Source organism: Podarcis vaucheri (assembly GCF_965113315.1).
Source record: "Podarcis vaucheri genome assembly, chromosome: 5".
In the NCBI taxonomy this organism is placed as follows: Eukaryota; Metazoa; Chordata; class Lepidosauria; order Squamata; family Lacertidae; genus Podarcis; species Podarcis vaucheri.
The window spans coordinates 2,059,304-2,065,303 of record NC_138763.1 but is presented as its reverse complement, the minus strand read 5'-3'; the positions used below and the strand labels follow the sequence as shown (position 1 = coordinate 2,065,303).

At 46.5% G+C, this 6,000-nt stretch overlaps 1 protein-coding gene and 1 long non-coding RNA gene across 5 annotated transcripts in view; one reads left to right on the top strand and one right to left on the bottom strand.

Annotated features, from left to right (window-relative positions):
- The window catches only part of LOC309533325, a 428,448-nt gene that overhangs the window by 145,711 nt on the left and 276,737 nt on the right, over nt 1–6,000 (bottom strand). The window lies entirely within an intron of this gene.
- Nucleotides 1–6,000, top strand: part of IL1RAP (interleukin 1 receptor accessory protein) — a 100,131-nt gene that overhangs the window by 77,618 nt on the left and 16,513 nt on the right. The window lies entirely within an intron of this gene.

The window sequence follows — 6,000 nt, the reverse complement described above, 5'->3', positions numbered from 1 at the left end:
TTCATTCCACAGAACCCTTCGTCGAGCTGTTGCTGTCGAGTTCTGTGAAACTGGAAAACTTGCATACTCTAAAACCAATTAAAGTTGGTCTTGACAGAGCATTGCCATCCTGCCTAGTAGCCATCAATACCCCTCTCTCCTCCATGAATTTCTTGAACCCTCTTTTAAAGCCATCAAGTTGTTGCCTGTCTCCAGTGGCAGGGAGTTCCACAGTTGAACTGTGCACTGCATGAAGAAGTTCTGCTTTTTATCTGTCCTGAATCTTCCAGCATTCAGCTTCATATGATACCCACTAGTACTATTGTTCTGAGAAAGGGAGAAAAACTTTCCTCTATCCACTTTCCACCATGTCACCTCTTACTTCTCGTTCCTCAAAGCAGCAACCATTCTTCATCTGTGAATCCCCTTGATCATTTTGGTGCTCTTGGCTGATCCTTTCCCAACTCCAGAGCATCCTGGCTTTGGAGGGGCTTTGGAAAGAGCTACCTGTTGCATCCATCACTGTCCTGTGAATCATGGAATTGTAGAGTTGGAGGGGACTCCAAAGGTCATCCAGTCCAACCCCCTTGCAATGCAGGAATCACAGCTAATGCATCGCTGACAGGTGGCCAGTTCATGACCTCCGTAAAACAGAGCACAGGGGAGGCTGAGGAAAGGTGGGCGTGGGATTCAGGGAACGGAGCCCGGTGGCTGCCGTCAACGATCTCTCCTTTCCTCCCGGTCTTAGTCACAGATGTCTTCTGACAGATGGAATCCGCCCCCCACGCCCTCAAGCTTTTGCTCTGCTCCTTCTGTTCCCCTGCTATTTTAGACGAGATGGAAGGCTGCCATTCTCTGTGTCCTCCCCCCCCCCCCACATCCTTGTTCGGCTCCTACAGATCCCAGACTGCCACCCTTCTTTCCTTCCTAGCCTCACCTTCTTCCTCTCCCCAGTTTCGGTTACAGAGATGATCACTCCTTGGGTCTCACTATGTTCTTTTAAATTTCTGGTATTTTGTGATATGCTGCCTTTCCAGGCAGAGCCCGGGGAGGTGGGGAAGAAGAAGAAGAAGAAGAAGAGTTTGGATTTCAAGTCGGGGAGCAGGGCTTCCAAGACTCCCAGCCAAGATGGTCAGTCAGTGTAGAAACCCTGAGCTAGGTTGACCAAGGCTCTGACTCCATACGAGCTTCCTTTAGAATAGAATCATAGAATCATAGAATCCTAGAAGAGTTGGAAGAGACCACAAGGGCCATCGAGTCCAACCCCCTGCCAAGCAGGAAACACCATCAGAGCACTCCTGACAAATGGTTGTCAAGCCTCTGCTTAAAGACCTCCAAAGCAGGAGACTCCACCACACTCCTTGGCAGCAAATTCCACTGTCAAACAGCTCTTACTGTCAGGAAGTTCTTCCTAATGTTTAGGTGGAATCTTCTTTCTTGTAGTTTGGATCCATTGCTCCGTGTCCGCTTCTCTGGAGCAGCAGAAAACAACCTTTCTCCCTCCTCTATGTGACATCCTTTTATATATTTGAACATGGCTATCATATCACCCCTTAACCTCCTCTTCTCCAGGCTAAACATGCCCAGCTCCCTTAGCCATTCCTCATAAGGCATCGTTTCCAGGCCTTTGACCATTTTGGTTGCCCTCCTCTGGACACGTTCCAGTTTGTCAGTGTCCTTCTTGAATTGTGGTGCCCAGAACTGGACACAGTACTCCAGGTGAGGTCTGACCAGAGCAGAATGTTCCTGTGAAGCAGCTTGCATAATATTAGTTTCAGTTGTACTGAAATACTTTTTAAAAATTTTATTACAGTTGCAAAGTCAAAAGTCTAAAAGCTCTCTGCAGCCCAACACAGCACCTCAAACGAAATAAGCTAAAAAAGGAATGCCACAGAATCATAAATAACCTCTTTAAAGAAAGCAGGCCAAGCGTATTAGTTCAAAAAGATGGAAGCAGAAAGGTCTTCATGGCCTTTTTGAAAGCCTGCCCTCCATGTTCCTATTTGACCAGTTTGGTCTGCAGGACTTGCACAGAAGGGCCAAACAGTTTTTGCTCCGTGTCTTTGCAGAGTTGAGCTTTCAGCACAGCAACCCCAAGAGTAGCCTCCCTATTAAAGTTTGGCAGTTTTAGACACCTGCGCTTTTTTTATTTAAAAAATCTGTTTCAGCAAGCTTAACCCAGATGCAAAAACCAATTAGGTACGCCCGTTTTAAAATGTTCCTGCTTTTATTTATAGAGTGGTGATGGTTTTAATGTACGCTGCACAGGAATTATTTGATTTAAATGATTTTCTAAATTATCCTACGTAAAATAAATAACATAAAAAATAGGTGCATTTGATATCACTTGGCAGGGAGTTCCAAGACCAAGAGGCCAACACCAAAAAGGCCATGACTCTATTGCCCGCCAATCTTTTAAATCTTAGTGGTGGGCTTCATACAGGGACAGGCAGTCCTTCAAACAACCTGATCCCAGACTAGATCTTCAGGGATGCTCTCTGGCTATGCTCTCCAGATTGTCAGGGGTTGGACTCAATGACTTTTACGATCCCTCCCAAGTCAGTGATTCCCAAATTGTCCCCTCCACCACTCACGAGGGGCTGATGTGGGGAAACCTTTGGCCCCCAGATGTTCCTGAACTACAGCTCCTAATCTCCCATGGCCGCTGGCCTTGTTTGCTAGAGCAGATGGGAGTTGTAGCTCAGCAATATCCAGAGCTCCATCCCTCAGTTAAGAGCTGCAGACTCTCTTTCACTGATTCCTTTTCATACTCTCAGAGTGGGTGCTGGTCAGAATGAATTTAGGTTTGATGAGACCCTCAGCTCCTGAAGGTAATGGGGCCCTTTCTATGTCCAGCTGTCCTTTGCCAACAACAAATTGTTCCTGTTTTTTGTTGTTGAATATATGCTAGATGGCAATTGATGGACCACATAGGTACCAATAGCCTTTTGCACATGTTGCCATGCGAACAGTCCATGCAAAATGTAGGCACTCTATATATAGAAAGGAGCAAACCAGGGATATTTGAGGGAGCAGACTAGCAGGCAGGGCCCATGACTTACATCATAGGAGCCTACACAACACAAAACACGGTTGCTGTAGGTAGGTTTTATTTTATTTGTTTTTTATCTTATATTTTGGAAATGTGCATCCAGGTTATTTTTTCCTTTAATTTTTTTGGGGGCCCCCAAGAGAGTGGGGCCCTAAGCTAGAGCTTATACAATGGATGCTCGGGTTGCAAACGTGATCCGTATGGGATGCACGTTGGCAACCTGCAACATTCGCAACCCACGTCTGTGCGTCTGCGCACGCGCGTGTTGCCATTTGGTGCTTCTGTGCATGCGCAACCGCCAAAACCCGGAAGTAACCTGTTCCGGGACTTCCGGGTTCCGGCGGTCCACAACCTGAAAAAACGCAGCCTGAAGCGCCTGTAACCCGAGGTGTGGTTGTACATAAATCTGGCACTGGTGCAGATGTACCCTTTAACTCCGTGGCCAAGCGAGGATTCAAACCCTGGTCTCTAGACTGACACTCTAACCACTATACCCCCACTGCCTCTCTGCAGGTGCTCTGCATTACTCCCAGACTACACCACATCTGACAGGCGTATTTATCACTCATTCACCCACTAGCTCATCGTTAGGCAGACTCTGCCCCTCCTTTAATTGTTCTCGAGGTTTTTTAATCTCTCAGTTTATGTTTGTTTTCATCCTTTGATTAATCAACTGCAACTTAGCAGCAGGTGCGCGAAACAGATTGAGGCTCACTATCTTGTTGCGTCTTTGAGGTGGGGGGGGAGACTGCGCCCCAATGCTGGGTGGGGCCGGAGCCTCCAAAGCAAGGGCAGAGCATTGCAACTTCCGTGGAAGAGACCTTTCGATATTTGAAGGTAGCTCTCCTATCTCCCCAGCTCCCTCAACCATTCCTGATACGTAATATATACATATATCTTAGAGTCGGCTCCATGGAATTGAATGGTACTTGCGTCCGAACAGAAATATCTAAGAGGCAGTCCCAGGCATAGCTTTCTTGGCAGCAGATCTTATTGATGGTGATGGTGATGATAATGATAATGATAATGATGATCTATCTATCTATCTATCTATCTATCTATCTATCTATCATCTATCATCTATCATCTATCATCTATCATCTATCTATCTATCATCTATCTATCTATCTATCTATCTATCTATCATCTATCTATCATCATCTATCTATCTATCTATCATCTTCTTCTTCTTTGGCAATTCCTCATAGCTGAGTAAGATTGTCTTCCATGAACAATGAGTCTGTAAGTGACTGTGGAGGCCAATTCTGGACCCACACGTCCTTCCACAGTGGAGACATAGGCGGGAGTTGATCATGGTGAGGGTTTGCCAAGTGTGCCTTCCTCTTAGCACATTTCTTAAGTTTGGAGTAGAGTAGTTGCTTTTGTCTTCCATAAACAAGATTTTGATGTTGAAGAATCATTGCTTCAACACTGGTGATCTTTGCTTCTTCCAGTACTCTGGTATTAGCCTGCCTGTCTTCCCAAGTGATGTGCAAAATTTTTCAGAGACGCCGTTGATGGAGTCTTTCGAGGAGTTGGAGATGGCGTTTAGAAGTGGTCCATGTTTCGCAAGCATAATTTATTATTTATTCCCTGCCCATCTGGCTGGGTTTGCTCAGCCTCTCTGGACGGCTTCCAACAAAATATTAAAAATACAATAAAATATACGTGAGGATGACATGCAAAGGACTGGACTGCAAATATTTTGGCATTTTGAATTCCTGGTGTGTGCAGCCTTGCAAGGTGCGTCTTGTGCCCCTCCTCCTCCTCCTCCTGACCCCTTTCCTGGTGTCTTTGCATAAGGGTCCTGGTGCCTCTTCTCTCCTGCTGTGCACAGCTGGGTGGCAAAGTTGTTTTCCCTGTTTGTGTTTTGTCCTCCCCTCTTCCTTCAAAGCAGCCGAACTCTGCCTTTTCACTTTGAAGCCTAAGTGGATCTGATTCTTAAGGGAGCCTGGCAACGCATGAAATTGCTGTCAGCTCATCTCTGGCTTCTTAGAGAGCACCCTGCGCTCTTCGCCTCTCTTGTAGGTAGAGGATTACGCCATCCTCTTGAGGAACTGGCAGGAAGGGAATTATCCCAGGACTCCTTTGGAGTCACAGCAGCAAGGAAAGTTAATGCTATTTTAGGCTGCATCCGCAGAAGTCTAGTGTCCAGATCAAGGGAAGTCATCGTCCCGCTCTATTCTGCCTTGGTCAGACCACACCTGGAATACTGTGTCCAATTCTGGGCGCCACAATTTAAGAAGGATGTTGATAAGCTGGAAGGTGGGCAGAAGAGGGTGAGCAAGATGATCAAGGGTCTGGAAACCAAGCCTTGTGAGGAGTGGTTGAAGGAGAAACGACTGAGAGGAGATATGAGAGCCATGTTCAAATATATCAAGGGCTGCCACATGGAAGAAGAAGAAGAAGAAGAGTTTGGATTTGATATCCCGCCTTTCACTCCCCTTCAGGAGTCTCAAAGCGGCTAACATTCTCCTTTCCCTTCCTCCCCCACAACAAACACTCTGTGAGGTGAGTGGGGCTGAGAGAGTTCAGAGAGAAGTGTGACTGGCCCAAGGTCACCCAGCAGCTGCATGTGGAGGAGCGGAGACACGAACCCGGTTTCCCAGATTACGTGACTACCGCTCTTAACCACTACACCACACTGGAACCAGCTTGTTTTCTCCTGCTCTGGAGGGTAGGACTCGAACCCATGGCTTCAAGTTACAAGAAAGGAGATTCTGATTAAATGTCAGGAAGAACTTTCTGACAGTAAGAGCAGTTCAACAGTGGAACAGTCTCCCTTGGGAGGTGGTGGACTCTCCTTCCTTGGAGGTTTTTAAGCAGAGGTTGGATGGTTTGAAAAAGAAAAGGTTCTGACCTTCTTTTTACTCCTTTGCCTAGTCTTCAGACCTCAGTTGGCACAAAAGAGTCTTTGAGAAAGAGTCTTCGTGTATCTGAAGAAGTGTGCATGCACACGAAAGCTCATA